Genomic DNA, 19004 nt, shown 5'->3' with positions numbered 1-19004 from the left:
CCAAATAGGATCTCAAAATCAGGACATGTCCTGCTAAATCAGGACGGATGGTATCCCTAGCTTAAAGCCCAAATACACACATGGCACAATGACACCTACTCCATACAAAACTCAGCAATGTCATTTTGCTGTACATTCAGCAAAGCAAAGTATATTCTGCTGGTTAACCCAGTTAGAGTAAAGGAACCATGTTGCCCTCAACCGCCACCATTTACCCACCCACAGCCACAGCATCATAACCAAATTACTGTTGAACTAAAAAGCAAAGCAAAGCCTTGGTGCTACATTCCGATTCGGAACTTGACCTTCTGTTTACTATACACAGACTTCGCAGCCAACCGTTAACTGTACAGGAAAATTGCGGGGCTAGCGCTACGATCCTACTGACACTAACAGTCTCTCTAGAGTCGAGACTCGAACCTACGACGCCCGGCTTGTTAGGCCAGCATCGTACCTTGAGACCAGATGGGGAGGCTGTTGAACTATACATGTGTATTTATCAAATTTACTTTTACGTTCAATCTAGCTTAACAATAAAGGTTTAAACACAATTGATACGTTGAGGCTGCGTTTGCGGCAATTTGACAGTTAGCCCATATATTTTCTGTCAAATTAACGTCAACGCAACGCAAACGGATCCATTGTGCTTGGACCTTAATTTAGTTATGGTCCCGTACCGGCTATCAGTAACATAGCTGTGATCCCGTACGAGCTTCGCAGCAGTTTGGCGGATTTTACTAATGACAGCTTGACGTGAAAATTTTTGACACATCGATTTGCTCGCTATTTCCAGTAAACATTCATTTACTGTTTTGTGTTCAGCAAATTGTTTTGCTGTATTTTCGTGAATCATTGAATCGACTACTGGTTTCCAATAAATTAATCATACTGGTACAGTAGAAATAAAATTGCTGAATGTAATTCAACAAATTTTGGAACTGAATCACAGCAACATTTTAGAAAGAATGCTGTTAACCAGTGAACTAGCGGTTTGCTGATATGCTTTCAGCAAAGTATTTTGCTGAACCATGAAGAGACATTTTGGTGAGACCGTAGTTTTAATATTGCGACTTTTACGCCAAATTGGACTACCCCGAAATTAGCGAACCTATACATTAGAGAAATGACAAGACACTCACCGTTAAGGCAACTGTCAACATCAAAACGGATAACGGCAATGCAAATTTATACAGCTCGCCCGTTTTGATGTTGACAGTTGCCTTAACGGTGAGTGTCTTGTCATTTCTCTAATGTATAGGTTCGCTACCCGAAATACACGATTATCACAGTCGAATCTCGCACACGATCTCGCAGTTTGGGCGATGGGTATCGATACTAGCGTTATCGAAACGCTTGACAGAAATATTTTATTATATAGACAAAAAAAATCTCTATCATGACTGCTGCCTTGGTAGGTTAATAAGAAATCACTCCAGCAATAGTCAGTGCTTGATACCTATATATATTATTAAAGTATACTTGAAACCGTGTGGTCTGGTATCGATACAATGACAATTGAGAGAGTATCGATACTCAGTATCACCCAATCAATCATGTAAAACTTAGTTTTGTTTTGATATTCAACCTAATTTTCAACTAAAGCTGCTCAAAAATATATACTTAATGTTGCAAATGAAAAACAAAACAAACAATGAACCCAAAAAAACTACCACTGCGCTACTGAGGTGTCAATTTGATAAAGCGAAATAAGAAATTGGGCAATGAATGATTATCACAGAAGTCCAAATAGTCATGCAAGGGGCAATACCGAAAACATGATGCTCAACAGATAACTTGTTGAAACAGTCGAGGAGTAATTAAAGATATTCCAATTGAAAAAGAAGAGTTGGCATCGCTGCACGGGCGGCTGCTGTAAACGTCAAATATCGGGTCGTTGTTTTGATTGCGTTGAGAATCGAACGGTCCGTTATTCTTCGTGCTCAACCGAGAACTTCGTGTGCGTAGCTGCGCCGTCATTCGAAGTTTACCTCTCGCGGTGGAAGGTTAGCGCTTTTGTTTACGTTATCGCGCTGTATGTTCGGACAAAACACACACAAAAATACTTGCAAAAGGAGCACTTTTTCCTCAGAAAGGAAATTCGGTCGATTGATATTAGTCTACGTCGGTGTCGTCGTTGTCGGCGTCGTTGCTGTTTTTTTTTTCAATCGTGAAAAGTTTTCCTTTAGTGACGCAAAACGTAGCTTTTGTTCATAGTTTGTTTTCGTGCTGGTCCAAAATTGATGAAAATCGAAAAGTGCGTTGCTACTCTTGCCTTTGCTGCAATCAGTGATAAAGTGGAAAAATACGTGTTTCTAAGCGAGCGCTGACACACTCAGAGTGCACATATTACGAGCAAAGAAAGGAATATGTAAATTTAATCAATTTGCACAGTGCCACAAGTGCACATATATGAAAGAGTTCGTTTTTATTGATCGAAAGTAAGCCGGAGTCCGGATTTGTGTGCTGTTTTTTTTGCTGTTGCTGCTGAAGGGTACGTTTTTATTTTTTTTTTTGTTTTCTGCCTTTGTTTCGCATGTAAAAAATCGAATTTTCTTGTTTATGTAAACCATCTTTGGAAAAAAAGCAAACTACACTGATTTACTAAAAATCATAGTCATTGGGGTGTGACAAATATCTCAGAGAATTTTGTTGTGATTGTACATGTGATATTTGATCAACCAAAAGAGGCAAATCCTGACGTAAGTGTCATCTAATCAAAGAATACACCGTGTACCTACTACCGATGGAATTGGAAATTGTTTTTATTGTGTTTTCTCTATCAGTGTTACCTTACCTCCGGGTTAAATGTTTTAGAAGCTTCAGTACGTTTCAAAGATCACAAACTTAGTGAGCAGGTCAATATAACGAAATGTTGAAAACATCAAAAAACGTATGACCCAATTTACTGTGTTCAAGACATTGTACTTATTTTAGGGTGAAAATAATCTCATTGTAAAATATAAATAAATAAATTGCATCTGATATACCGATACATATCTAAATTATTTTACATGATTGTTGTACATAAATCAATGCGTAAGAAGTAAAAAAACGCAAATTCATGAGTTAATGACTTCTGACATTTTTTGCTGCACAATCCAGCTTTCCCCCATCTACCAAACTTTTTTAACTAATTTATTCGCAGTTTTTTAATTTTTTTCTCCTCTAGTTGAGGAAAGATCTTTGTGATAGAACCGGATGTACCCACAATAACGAACATAAATAATGTTGAGTGGCTGAAGCATGGAATCCTCACAGAAAAACAGCGAGCCAGAGAGATTTACTGTTTTTATTTGCATAGGTATTGTTCCCATCAATGAATGGAATGAGATGAACATTTGTGTCTGAGTTTAATTGTTTCACGCTGGTTACTACTACGTCACAAAGAATTGGAGTCTTGCTGTTTCACGTGTAAACTAGAACTTTTTCGTTTTGGAATATACCTAATCATGATAAAAAGCCGTTGGAAAGGTCGGTCAAGGAGCGAACAACAACTGCATATTCAATAGCTCGAAATCAATTTACAAAATAGTGTAAAAACCTAGCCAACGTTAGGTAAAAAGACTGTATTAATTTACTTACAGGTAAATGTATGTCTTACGCACATGGTTTTTCGTCATGTACATTTATAATAATGATGGTAATTTATGACTCTTAACCCCCTCGATCAGACTGTAAACCGGCTAGTTTTATATGGTTAAACGACTAGTCCGACACAAAGAAAAATTTACTTAAACTTTCTTCACTGGAAGCTTCCACCTGTAAGATGTGATAGATGGGAAAAAAGGAGGTTCTAAGATGATGGCGCAAAGTTGCAGTGAGGAGAAGAAGGGGCTGAATCAGAGTTATCGAACAAGTACGTACCTCGGAAGCACTGTTGGAAAAAGGGTAAAAGCTTCGCATTTTCCTGTATTGGAGGCATTTTCAGTGAAATTCTAAAAACTTGAAAGTCTTGCATTGGTCTAATATCTACTATATTTTATCCCTCTCCCGGCGAGGGAAATTAGATTTTACCTTGAAAATCAATTTTCATCAATCAATTTCAGGTGACGCCATATTGCATCACTCGCTAGGAGTGGGTTAATGTAAACTATGCACGGTTTTATTTCAATAGAAGCTAATAATTCAGCATGATGCAGAAACTTTTTCGTCCCCAAACTTTGCATATAACCTGTATCCCTTCTATTATAACTCTTACTTGAAACAGTTATATTCGAAGTATACAAGTAAAATGTAATAAATATGTAACAAACAATATCGCACGCTAGCCTGGAGGGCTAATAGCAGTCTCGATCAACTAGATTAGTTGGGAGAATTCGTTATCGATATTGTTTTCGGCACTTTTTGTATATTATAGGATAAGTACACAACGATACACCGTGCCCCAGTGTTGAGTCAAGAAAATTTTCAGCTCGAAAAGATTCAACCCGGTAATAAATATGTAAGATGTCAAATTTAGAAAATCTATAACGCGCGTCTCAGCAGAGTGATTGAGAAATCAAAGAAATAGTTATCGGTTTCCGTTATACTCTACTAAATTTTTTGGAAATAAATATTGAAATTCAATCCGCAAATATATATTTCGACTGTGACATACTGTCTTCCTCAGTGCTTATGTGGACTGGTCCACATAAGCACTGAGGAAGACTGTATGTCACAGTCGAAATATATATTTGCGGACTGAATTTCAATATTTGTTTCCAAAAAATTTAGTAGAGTATAACGGAAACCGATAACTATTTCTTTGATGTAAGATGTTTAAATCCTCCCTTGAAGGGAAATACCAGACCTTATTTGAAAAACAAAATATTTAAATTGCAGAGATATTTTCTATCTGACAATATTATACGGTCAAATTTGGAAAATCTATACCGAGTGTCTTAGCAGAGTGATTTATAAAATCAAAAGAAATAATTATCGGTTTCCGTTGAACTCTACTAGAATTTCTAGTAGAGTCTAACGGGAACCGATAATTATTTCTTTTGATTTTTTAATATTAAACGGTACCAATTTTTTAAAATTGTTGCTTGATAAAGTGAAGGGTTGAGAGTAATTTGGAAACTTTTGCATGGTTGAATTATAAACATAAACTAATGTGGAAACATCTGACATCATAACACAATTTATGTTGTAAGAACCATTGAAAGTTTGTTGAAAAAATATTAAAGATTCCCTTTAGACTGAAAAAAAAATCCTCGTTAGGTTGAGAACCGCGACTGTAAATAAAATTAACAACTATTTCACATATGATTCAGCAAAAAAATGGTGTGAATTAACACTTCATTATTTCTGCATACCTTTTCAGGTGTTTCCATCTCGCAATGTTATTGGAGTTCTGTCTTTCAGCAATATGTTTATATTACCGTCCTGCTTTAGGGGCAAACAAAGTACCGTGATATATTTATTATAATATATTTATTTAACAAGTTGCACCAGCATCTCTTTGGTGTGAAGTGGCGCATACAAGAGAGGATTTTTATACTTTATCAACTAGCTTAAGATGACTGTAAAGAAGACAGTGCGATCGTGTATCGAGACATTTTTTTGCTATATATACTAAACTAGTTTGGTATATTTTATTCTTTTGCACTGTGTTCAAAATAAGTTACATAATTTGTTCGCAAGACACTAGGAATAACGACACACACTAAGTCACGGCTACTATCATCGATCGAACAGGCGGAATTATAAGATGCTGATATTAATTGGCTAGTCCAACATTTGGCAGCAAGAAGTAAGTCGCAAATGCTGCGTATTGGATGATTGGGTTCTATGACGCTTTTCCAGTGATAAAATATGGCCATAGAACCAAATTTTGTTAGTCAATTTTGCGCATTTTGCAACGGTTACCGTAGTGAAGGATCGAATTTTTTTTTTAAATTACATGTTTTATCTAACGTGTGGGTGCGCGTGAAGTGAACATTAAAAAAAGAGGAAACGTTGCACTTTTCGCCCAATTGCTTTAGATTTTAAATACATGAACGAAAAGACTCACACAAGCATTGTCCAACTTAATGAACATTTTGATACAGACAAATTTTATGATCAAAACAAACTGAATTAGAATAATAACTTTCTGGGACTTAGAATATTTTGAGATGATGTAAGACGTCGCAAACAAACTACGTAACCCTTAAAATCTTGATTTCTGACCCCCTCCCCCTACGTAACATTAAGTAACGTTCGATATGACTCCCCCTCTAAAATTACGTAATGTCGAACAACCTGCCCCCTCCCCACCAAATTTTAAATTTTGAGTGAACATCACAGTTACATAACTATCTCATCTCAACAAACAATCTGTTTTGCAGGGTATTTTTAAGAACCCGAATGACGCCTGAACGGTTGAAATTTTGGTTGATGTTTTTCAATTGATATTTTACCAAAGATTCTTTTTGTTTACGGGATTTTGTTTATTCGTAAGACAGCTAGTTAATCATGTTTTCATTCTCGTCATCAAAACTATCGACATTGATCAAAATTTCGATGTTTGAGCCCTATTTTCTTCGACTGATTTTACTCAATACTTGTGCATTTATTCCATCGGTCAAAAACTTTGACCGCTTTGAAGTCCCGCTGGAATTTAGCATGGGGACTTTTTCGAGAGACGACACTTTTGAGCCCTACCGTTGAACGACATTCGAAGGGCAATTTTCCCACTATATTCCATTGGCGCCCCAATGTTTACCTTAGAAATTCTCTAAGTTTTAACCTTCAGAAAAAAAAATGTTTTACACATCAGTCTTTCGGTTTCAATGTTATCTAAATTCTATGATATTTTTTAGATTTGAGTTGAAATGCTTTCTATCATTTTCACATCACAAACACGTTTTGTTTACTCGCACCAAAGATGACTAGAACAAGATACCTTACCTCCGGGTTAAATGTTTTAGAAGCTTCAGTACGTTTCAAAGATCACAAACTTAGTGAGCAGGTCAATATAACGAAATGTTGAAAACATCAAAAAACGTATGACCCAATTTACTGTGTTCAAGACATTGTACTTATTTTAGGGTGAAAATAATCTCATTGTAAAATATAAATAAATAAATTGCATCTGATATACCGATACATATCTAAATTATTTTACATGATTGTTGTACATAAATCAATGCGTAAGAAGTAAAAAAAACGCAAATTCATGAGTTAATGACTTCTGACATTTTTTGCTGCACAATCCAGCTTTCCCCCATCTACCAAACTTTTTTAACTAATTTATTCGCAGTTTTTTAATTTTTTTCTCCTCTAGTTGAGGAAAGATCTTTGTGATAGAACCGGATGTACCCACAATAACGAACATAAATAATGTTGAGTGGCTGAAGCATGGAATCCTCACAGAAAAACAGCGAGCCAGAGAGATTTACTGTTTTTATTTGCATAGGTATTGTTCCCATCAATGAATGGAATGAGATGAACATTTGTGTCTGAGTTTAATTGTTTCACGCTGGTTACTACTACGTCACAAAGAATTGGAGTCTTGCTGTTTCACGTGTAAACTAGAACTTTTTCGTTTTGGAATATACCTAATCATGATAAAAAGCCGTTGGAAAGGTCGGTCAAGGAGCGAACAACAACTGCATATTCAATAGCTCGAAATCAATTTACAAAATAGTGTAAAAACCTAGCCAACGTTAGGTAAAAAGACTGTATTAATTTACTTACACGGTAAATGTATGTCTTACGCACATGGTTTTTCGTCATGTACATTTATAATAATGATGGTAATTTATGACTCTTAACCCCCTCGATCAGACTGTAAACCGGCTAGTTTTATATGGTTAAACGACTAGTCCGACACAAAGAAAAATTTACTTAAACTTTCTTCACTGGAAGCTTCCACCTGTAAGATGTGATAGATGGGAAAAAAGGAGGTTCTAAGATGATGGCGCAAAGTTGCAGTGAGGAGAAGAAGGGGCTGAATCAGAGTTATCGAACAAGTACGTACCTCGGAAGCACTGTTGGAAAAAGGGTAAAAGCTTCGCATTTTCCTGTATTGGAGGCATTTTCAGTGAAATTCTAAAAACTTTAAAGTCTTGCATTGGTCTAATATCTACTATATTTTATCCCTCTCCCGGCGAGGGAAATTAGATTTTACCTTGAAAATCAATTTTCATCAATCAATTTCAGGTGACGCCATATTGCATCACTCGCTAGGAGTGGGTTAATGTAAACTATGCACGGTTTTATTTCAATAGAAGCTAATAATTCAGCATGATGCAGAAACTTTTTCGTCCCCAAACTTTGCATATAACCTGTATCCCTTTATTATAACTCTTACTTGAAACAGTTATATTCGAAGTATACAAGTAAAATGTAATAAATATGTAACAAACAATATCGCACGCTAGCCTGGAGGGCTAATAGCAGTCTCGATCAACTAGATTAGTTGGGAGAATTCGTTATCGATATTGTTTTCGGCACTTTTTGTATATTATAGGATAAGTACACAACGATACACCGTGCCCCAGTGTTGAGTCAAGAAAATTTTCAGCTCGAAAAGATTCAACCCGGTAATAAATATGTAAGATGTCAAATTTAGAAAATCTATAACGCGCGTCTCAGCAGAGTGATTGAGAAATCAAAGAAATAGTTATCGGTTTCCGTTATACTCTACTAAATTTTTTGGAAATAAATATTGAAATTCAATCCGCAAATATATATTTCGACTGTGACATACTGTCTTCCTCAGTGCTTATGTGGACTGGTCCACATAAGCACTGAGGAAGACTGTATGTCACAGTCGAAATATATATTTGCGGACTGAATTTCAATATTTGTTTCCAAAAAATTTAGTAGAGTATAACGGAAACCGATAACTATTTCTTTGATGTAAGATGTTTAAATCCTCCCTTGAAGGGAAATACCAGACCTTATTTGAAAAACAAAATATTTAAATTGCAGAGATATTTTCTATCTGACAATATTATACGGTCAAATTTGGAAAATCTATACCGAGTGTCTTAGCAGAGTGATTTATAAAATCAAAAGAAATAATTATCGGTTTCCGTTGAACTCTACTAGAATTTCTAGTAGAGTCTAACGGGAACCGATAATTATTTCTTTTGATTTTTTAATATTAAACGGTACCAATTTTTTAAAATTGTTGCTTGATAAAGTGAAGGGTTGAGAGTAATTTGGAAACTTTTGCATGGTTGAATTATAAACATAAACTAATGTGGAAACATCTGACATCATAACACAATTTATGTTGTAAGAACCATTGAAAGTTTGTTGAAAAAATATTAAAGATTCCCTTTAGACTGAAAAAAAAATCCTCGTTAGGTTGAGAACCGCGACTGTAAATAAAATTAACAACTATTTCACATATGATTCAGCAAAAAAATGGTGTGAATTAACACTTCATTATTTCTGCATACCTTTTCAGGTGTTTCCATCTCGCAATGTTATTGGAGTTCTGTCTTTCAGCAATATGTTTATATTACCGTCCTGCTTTAGGGGCAAACAAAGTACCGTGATATATTTATTATAATATATTTATTTAACAAGTTGCACCAGCATCTCTTTGGTGTGAAGTGGCGCATACAAGAGAGGATTTTTATACTTTATCAACTAGCTTAAGATGACTGTAAAGAAGACAGTGCGATCGTGTATCGAGACATTTTTTTGCTATATATACTAAACTAGTTTGGTATATTTTATTCTTTTGCACTGTGTTCAAAATAAGTTACATAATTTGTTCGCAAGACACTAGGAATAACGACACACACTAAGTCACGGCTACTATCATCGATCGAACAGGCGGAATTATAAGATGCTGATATTAATTGGCTAGTCCAACATTTGGCAGCAAGAAGTAAGTCGCAAATGCTGCGTATTGGATGATTGGGTTCTATGACGCTTTTCCAGTGATAAAATATGGCCATAGAACCAAATTTTGTTAGTCAATTTTGCGCATTTTGCAACGGTTACCGTAGTGAAGGATCGAATTTTTTTTTTAAATTACATGTTTTATCTAACGTGTGGGTGCGCGTGAAGTGAACATTAAAAAAAGAGGAAACGTTGCACTTTTCGCCCAATTGCTTTAGATTTTAAATACATGAACGAAAAGACTCACACAAGCATTGTCCAACTTAATGAACATTTTGATACAGACAAATTTTATGATCAAAACAAACTGAATTAGAATAATAACTTTCTGGGACTTAGAATATTTTGAGATGATGTAAGACGTCGCAAACAAACTACGTAACCCTTAAAATCTTGATTTCTGACCCCCTCCCCCTACGTAACATTAAGTAACGTTCGATATGACTCCCCCTCTAAAATTACGTAATGTCGAACAACCTGCCCCCTCCCCACCAAATTTTAAATTTTGAGTGAACATCACAGTTACATAACTATCTCATCTCAACAAACAATCTGTTTTGCAGGGTATTTTTAAGAACCCGAATGACGCCTGAACGGTTGAAATTTTGGTTGATGTTTTTCAATTGATATTTTACCAAAGATTCTTTTTGTTTACGGGATTTTGTTTATTCGTAAGACAGCTAGTTAATCATGTTTTCATTCTCGTCATCAAAACTATCGACATTGATCAAAATTTCGATGTTTGAGCCCTATTTTCTTCGACTGATTTTACTCAATACTTGTGCATTTATTCCATCGGTCAAAAACTTTGACCGCTTTGAAGTCCCGCTGGAATTTAGCATGGGGACTTTTTCGAGAGACGACACTTTTGAGCCCTACCGTTGAACGACATTCGAAGGGCAATTTTCCCACTATATTCCATTGGCGCCCCAATGTTTACCTTAGAAATTCTCTAAGTTTTAACCTTCAGAAAAAAAAAATGTTTTACACATCAGTCTTTCGGTTTCAATGTTATCTAAATTCTATGATATTTTTTAGATTTGAGTTGAAATGCTTTCTATCATTTTCACATCACAAACACGTTTTGTTTACTCGCACCAAAGATGACTAGAACAAGATACCTGACTCTTGCAGAATTCATCGGACATGATTGTCGCTGCGCGTGAGCAAAAGTCGAACTAATTTATACACTGTTAATATGATGTATACTTAACGGCAAAATCAACTGACGACAAGGCCAAGACATGACTGCTGAAAGGTGAAACATTTTTTTCAGTATCCATGGACGACTGTACGGTGCTGCCATTCGAAAAATGATAACAATGTGTACGAATGTTTAGTTCTCAAACATGAAACTTTCCGGAAGAATCAAGAATAATCAGCGCATCATTCAGAATTGAGCGTACCATCAGAAATTCCTGATAACCGCTATGAGCACGCTATACAGCCAAGTTTTCCACTCTTGCCGAGGTTAATAGAGCAAAAATCGGGTGCCCCGGTGAACCTGTCCATATGCACAATGGTGCTGAAACCTAGCTTGCAACATATCAAACTTTAAGTTATGGTAGAATGGGACCTGAAAATGAATATAAACCCTCACTCCGACAGTCAATTTCACACTTTTCTTTCGTACTTTGAACGAAGAGAACAGACTAATAAGCAAACAATAAAAAGTGTGTAAAACAGATTGTGCGCGCGAAAATATACTCTCCGAATTACACCCCTCGTCATGCTAAGTGGTAAACTAAGATGTGATGTCGCTACCGTCGCCGTGGAGCGAACAGCATAGCCAATATATTTTAATGTCAATACCAACGTGAGTGAAAAGTACATACACTGATGAAAATACAGGCTGTATAGCGACGGTAGTGACATCACACTTTACTTTACCATTACGCATAACGAGGGGTTTTATTCGGAGGATAATTCGTGGCACACATGCAAAATTTTACACACTTTTTTCAGACCGTTTGTTCGTCGCCTGTTAGTCTGTTCTCTGTGCTTTGAATGTGCAAAAAATATGACAATAGCATTAAGTGCATCAAATGGTAATATCATTATTCTGCATGTTATCTTAAGCGTCGAGCTGACCAAACTGCTACACCCTTTTCATATACAATCTTGAACAGCTCAACGATCAATGACGGACTATGCACGATAAATCGGTTTCGCTCATAGTGACAATTTTATATTTAAGTCATCAGATGGCAGCACTAACCGTCGGAAATCAGTCGTATTCAAAATGTATGAAAAATATGGAAGTTAGGTATCTTGTTCTAATTATCTTTGCTCGCACCTAACTAGTCTGTAGTCGAATTTTGCGTTGCCTAAAATGAATTCGACATGAAAATGTCTCATATTAACCATTTTCAACATCTGTCGAACTGTTCTAGACATCTGCCTTTTTTTTGTCAGTTTCGGGAGTCGAAAGAGTGTGACTGCATTTTAATGAGGAACCAGGGTATTGGCTATGACACTATGGCAAAAGTCGAAAGAACCTATAGAAATTCGAGCGCAGACGGTTGGTGCTGAACTGGATACATCATGATTCTATTTGTCACGATGCCGCAACTGTGCAATACTGGAGTAGAACGACATTGTTTTCTTTTTATGTCATAGTCACAGAAGAAGAGAATACAGGAACTATATAAATCCAAGAATAAGTATTTTTGTGCCAACATCAAGTATGGCTTTCTGATTAACATGCATGATAATGATGAGTTTGATTCCATTTTCATTCCGATTAGGTGTTCATATTTCCACACGACGCACAAAGACTTAGACCAGCCGATACCAGTAGTAGTCTTCTGAGGGGGTGGAGCATTTTGTTTAGCACGTCGACTGTTTGTTAGTGTTAGGAATTAGCGAACGTATTAAAACTGATTGTCCAAATTTTCCGCCTGCGTTTTCGTGGGTTACCAACGGCTTGCAACCGAAGTTGTTTCTAGCTAATTTGTAAAGATATATAGAGCACACCCGTGCAGCTGCTGCAAATGAGCGCAGCTATCTAGAACTGATTTTCTATTCAAAATCCCCTAGTTCAAGATCCTGTTTGAGTTATCCTATAAGAAACCACTTATGAATCAAATTTGTTATCACTGAAATTAAAAAAAAAACGCGTTCATTTTCTAAAATTGAAAATTCCCATCTGTGAAGAAAAAAAAATTAATGCAATGATTATCAGATCAACAAAACAAAGCTCACCCAGCGTGAGTAACGTTCGGAGATAAGAAGTCTGCTTGGCTCCAATTTTTTCCGCCCGTGACGAATGTAAACTGGTTTAGTACCTAGTATTTCGTTTTGCGTACTTCAATTGATATATGTATCTACCAATACTGTTACCAAATCATACTGAACGGTGCTTTTGTTGAGAGGCGAGCTTTATGCCCGCAAAGGTTAATGAGCTGATAATGCGGTAAGTTTCAAGCGAGGCGCTGATACTGGCGCCGAATGTGGTAATCACAAAAAGTACATTCTTTTTTTTCTCTGGTTGTGGCTAATTAGCATCGAACGTGGACGTATGTGAAATGCGTATTTCGAAGACAGAATCTTATTATTTCCGCATTTATTAAAGTAGTTAATTATTCACCTTGGACTAGTCAATAATGGTATAGAACCATGCAAACTAACAGACGTTCAAATAGTATTCGTACTTTATTCGAGTAACATTAGCACAATCGGATGTAGTCTTCGCACCTCGTTTTATGTTTTGACAGCAGCGCCAGCTTGTGTGCATATGTCAGATTGCGAACCTAAAAACGAATAAGACTGCCAAATGGTGTTGTTGCGCGACGACTGCTATTAGAGTACATTTTACGTCTGCTAGTCTGTGTCATGGCTTTTGCAGGTTAACTTTTTTTGTTATTTGTTTTTGAAGAACAACAAAAATGCGTTCACCTGCCATTCCAATTGCTTCCAGAGTGGTTTCTGATAAGTAGTTATGTGATAACTTACTGAAAGGTTGTCGGTACTTTTTCATTCAAGTGGTGATTCACAACCCAGTCTGTTCACCTAAACGCGAACGTAATCTTTGTTATATTGTCTAATCGCACGAGTTTTGGCATGAGGATAGTAATCGAAAAGTAAATTGGAGAATAACGACTAGAAAGCTTTATATTTGCTAGAAAAAAAAATGTATTCTATTTGCGTGTTTGTCTGTAGCGCGCACCAGTTTAACCTGCTATTCTTTGAATATTACTAATATCTGTACAGCTTTCAACATGATAAACTAACTTATGCTCGAATCTCGATTGGGAAAGACTCTTAATATCAATAATAAAAATAAACCGAGTTTCATATACAAATGTTAACACTTCGCTTCGAACTAAATATGAAGATTTGAATAATGAAATAAGATTTACATACTGCAAATCGACCGAGTTTCATACACACATACGTACAGAAACAGACATTCAGTTCAGTTTGATTTTATTTTTGTATAGCAAAATAAAAAAGATAACGAATTCCATTGTAAGATCGCACTCTAATATTTTCATACTCGAGTGCTGATAAAATAAATTTCCTGTTCGCGTGAGATCATCGACCTGTTTTCGGAAAACGACCATTTGGCTAATCTTTGGTTTGATTTTTAGAATTACAAAAAGTAAATTTACATACATAACACATCGACTAGAAGACCAATATTTCTTATTACAAAGGTTTAAATTAATCGTTTATGTATCAAGCGTCAATAATATTTGGGGTTTGGGAGAGGTTGTTAATGTCACAAGGATTGTAGCCCTTGCCCCACCATTGCCGTGCATATCAATCGCCATCTTTGTCTCTTAGGTTTCTAGAAATGAATCATCAATTATTTTCATCCCCAAGACAGCTCAATAGAGAAAACGAACGACGTTTACTAAATTTTCCTCAAAATTTCAATCTACTAGGTTAGGCATTATGATTATTAACTACAGTGAAAGAAATGTTTTGCTCCGCATTGCGCACCCATGCAATTAACTTTAAATTATTCCTGCTTCCTGCTTCAACACATGCTGTTTCCAGATACATAAATGCACTATGAGCGCCCAGCGCGCCAAAATAAAGCGCTTTAAAGAAGCTAACTGAATCAGGTTTGTCCATAAATACTTCCTGAACAGAAATGTGACGTCGGCAAACGAACCGGTATCTTCTTGCTGGAGCCAGTTTCCGTTGCATATTATACATAGACCTAGTGTATTTCAGACAGCCATCGTCGCGTGATGTGATCCGCGATAAGTATTGGTGTAGTTTTTGTTGATGGGTTTTTTTACGGAATCTGTTTCGCTTGTTTCGTTGGCCGAAGAAATGCTATTATTTCGTCTAAAAAGCTGAGATTTTCAGTCGCACATCGATCGACAGTGTTTCAAAAACTAGGCAATGTATGTGCATCCCTTTTTAAGCTTATTGATGTTATTAAGCTATTGTTGATACTATTTGACAATTGTGGGTATCTTTTCAGGATAATATAAATAAGTGACATAGTAACGATTTGGATAATTTCAGTCACAATGCGTTAAATAACTTATCTTTTTTTAAAGATCCGTCGACAGTGGATTCAGGTGCAGAATAAATTCCGAAACGATTGCAAAAGTTGCGCTTTTAATATAAGTTGTGTGTCAAACATCTTTTGTAGAAGAAAACATCGAGAGGTAGTCTGCCGTTCTACGCATAGTTGTCCCATGTTTCTTTTGGTCGATTTTCGTTTTTTATCACCAATGAGTCTATTTTCACGTATATTTTTCAAAAACTTTTTAAAATAACATTGTTTGTTCCGAAAATCTTGAAAAACCATATCAAGTCTGTTTGTCCCATCGATGATTTTCTACACATATTTGTCCCACTAGATTTTTTCTATTCTAATTCATCCCAATAACCACTAATTCCCACATTTATAACTTGGGAAGTGCAACAGAGCACTAAAGACTTCTCCTAACAACGTTTGGTACATTACGGGTTTCAGAAATTCGGTACCGAAAATCACTTTGCTTGATTATTTAAGAGCCAGTTCGCGAGAGGCGCAACCGCATGTTGTTTTGATGTTCTCCGATTGGGCTGAAATTCTCAGCGTTTGTTTGTCTATTCAAGGTAGGAAGTTTTGCAAAATTTCAATTTTTTTCATTGAGGTTAAGTGAGGTAAAACGGCTCTTGAAAATGATATGTCCAAAAACGTCTAAATACTAAAAAGGGCAATAACAGCTGTTAGACTTGATGGATTTTCCTTAAAATGTGTGGTATTATTCTACACTAAGAGTACTTCAAAACGCATAGTCACAATATATGGCAAAGAGGTATATTGACGAAAAAAAAACGCATTTTTCTTTTAAAAATTGTCAATTTTCAGGATCATCCTACTCTTTAATGACATGTAACTTAGAGTAATAATCTAAATTTTCAGTAAATCTATCTAGTCTAACCCAAGTTCTTGCAGTTTTGGTGATTTTGACGGCTTTTTTCGGAAAAAAAATCTTCAAGGAACGTTTTACCCCAATTTGCGTATCTTCTGGTAAAGTAGGTAGGTCTGGTAAGATACAGTGATAATCCAATTTTTCAATAAAATCTATTAGGACTAGTAGGAACTATAGTGAGTTTAGTGATTTTGACGGTTTTTTGAAAAAAACCTTCTAGGGCCGTTTTACCCCATTTGGCACACTTGGCTTATACATGACATTAAAGCTCTTGAGTTGCTCTACAAAACGCCCAATTCAGATATTTTTTTTAGCGATGTTGGAAAGAGTAGGATGATCCTGAAAATTGGCAATTTTTAAAAGAAAAATGCGTTTTTTTCGTCAATATACCTCTTTGCCATATATTGTGACTATGCGTTTTGAAGTACTCTTAGTGTAGTGTACCACAAATTTTTAGGAAAATCCATCAAGTCTAGCAGGAGTTATTGCCCTTTTTAGTATTTAGACGTTTTTGGACATATCATTTTCAAGGGCCGTTTTACCCCACTCAACCTCAATGAAAAAAATTGAAATTTTGCAAAACTTCCTTCCTTGAATAGACAAACAAACGCTGAGAATTTCAGCCCAATCGGAGAACATCAAAACAACGTACCTCAGAAAGGCGGTTGCGGCTCTCGCGAACTGGCTCTTGAATGCGGTACGTTCATATTTTTGCTAGGGATAACTAAGCAATGTTTGCTGGTTTGTAATCTGAATGCTTTTCCTTTTCGAGCATAAAAAAAGATAAACGCATGATATTCATACTAATTGGCAGTTGGAAGAACTGTCTTTTGTGTGTAGTCAAAATGGTGAAAGCCCAACAACGTTCAGATATGATAGGAATGGGCAATCTAAAAAAACAGCTTTCCTTTTTAATGGTAAGTCATCTGATACTTATTCAATTAACCAAACTTTCATCTCGACTATCATTACTTGCGTATGAGGACAACAAGATTAGCGTGATCATTTTAGTTAAAGGTTAAACAGCCTTGTATCCCCCCAGTACGAACTTTGTATTGGGAAACATCGAATGCACGTGGCGGGACTGATATGCGTAGAAATTACATATTAGAAGGCAAATTTCTCGGCATTATTGTCCCAGTGGGTATTTTTATGAAGAAGAGTGTTAAATGCAAAAACCCTCAACCAGATTTATTGAAAACAGTCTATTACAAGGTAAACCTGGTTACAAGCCCATAATTGCATTTGTCACATTGACGCAATGCGTAAAAGTATTGTAAAACTTTAACATCGTTTTTCTCGTTTGCATGATTTTAAACATGGGACAAATATGCGTAGAACGGCAGTAGTTCCGATGTTTATTTCATTATTTAGGTAAATATGATCAATCAAAAGGTAAAAAATCAAGCTTTAAAGACTATTATCAGACTGGAACGCTTAAATAAGTGAAGTAAAAACAGGTTCAAACTTTGAGTTCCAATGATCTTATCTCTCAAGAGGACATATCTAAGCTCTAGATAAATGTAGTAGTTTTCTGTTATTTTCATTCCAGTACGATATTTCACTGTATTTTCGTCTATTTCGCAATTTGCATTTCAGCTTGCAACAAACTAAAACTTGCAACTGGTTCTTAGTAATAACTTCACATGCTCGTCGCTATTCATCCACAGTCGATGCAACGAAGAGCATTTCAATCATGGAATCATACATAGGTAGTGCAAAGGACAGCCTAGCAGTCGCGTCACGTTTGCTCTGGTTTTTTGCCGCATTTTTAGTAGTATACTTCTTGCCTTTCTTGGTTGTTCAGGGTAGTCTGCGATCCAATCGATGACGCTGGTAGGGCGTGTTTTATTTTTTCGTGCTCTGCCTGAAAGGCTCCCTTCTGGGCAGGTTCTCTCTTTTGGTGGGTTTGAATCAATTGAATGTTATATTGGGTTTTCAGTGCTATAGAGTGCCATGTCTAGCGAACCGATGTTCAAACATTCTGGTTATGGCACTGGTATAGTAGCAACATCATGCTGCAATGGGATAGTGAAATTGTTCGTCTATCTTAAATTTTTCAACAATTAAATAATACATTTAAGTTGGTGAGCTCCACGGTAGATATTCTTAGATAACAAAGTCCGCGTCTCGTGCCAACACACTATTATAGATAAGACGCAGCTAAACCCCGGGACACAAAACAATGGTAAATATAATCACGGGAATATGTGTAAGCCCGGGAAACGATTTGCGTCATCTGGTGGAAGCCAAAACACATGCCGGCAAAAGTCCAACGCTTTGAATTGCTCCCAAGAAAAGGTGCAATGATTTACGATACACAAGCTTTAGTAAACGATAGGCTTGAGACACTTTTGCCGATATGAATGTAGACCCGAACAGAAACGAATATCATGGGATTTGATGTTGCCATACTAAGTTTTATACATGGGTTTGTGCTTCAAAGTATGTTTTTGTGCGAATCGAATCATGTAGTTTAGAATATTTGTGTAATGCTAATTACAATACATTGCCAGACGCTAACCACCTAGTGCAACATTTATTTCTTTGTCAATGAAAAGTTAGACAGAACATTCACGTCGCAAAAGATCAACTGATGTTTTCTCTCATGAGCATAATCTAATGCGATGTCGAGATAAAGCTTGTTTGGAAAGTGTGTGATCATCAACCGATTCAACGATTTGCTTAGAAATTTTATTTGGCTTATCGATGTTTTCGGTATGCTTTTGATTCTCTAAAATATAAATTATGTGACAGCATTTACATTCAAGTTTGTTTGTGTAACTGATG

At 36.2% G+C, this 19004-nt stretch overlaps 1 protein-coding gene across 4 annotated transcripts in view; it reads left to right on the top strand.

Annotated features, from left to right (window-relative positions):
* Positions 1–1967: 1967 nt before the first annotated feature.
* Positions 1968–19004, top strand: part of LOC129720907 (rho-related BTB domain-containing protein 1) — an 87002-nt gene continuing 69965 nt past the window's right edge. For all 4 annotated transcript variants that reach the window (XM_055672812.1, XM_055672811.1, XM_055672810.1 and 1 more), the window contains exon 1: positions 1968–2491. The gene's annotated coding sequence lies outside the window, so the exon portion shown is untranslated. The remainder of the gene's footprint in view (positions 2492–19004) is intronic.

The sequence above is a fragment of the Wyeomyia smithii genome, chromosome 2 (genome assembly GCF_029784165.1).
Source record: "Wyeomyia smithii strain HCP4-BCI-WySm-NY-G18 chromosome 2, ASM2978416v1, whole genome shotgun sequence".
NCBI classification, from domain to species: Eukaryota; Metazoa; Arthropoda; class Insecta; order Diptera; family Culicidae; genus Wyeomyia; species Wyeomyia smithii.
The sequence above is the reverse complement of the archived record's forward strand: the minus strand, read 5'-3'. Positions and strand labels throughout refer to the sequence as shown.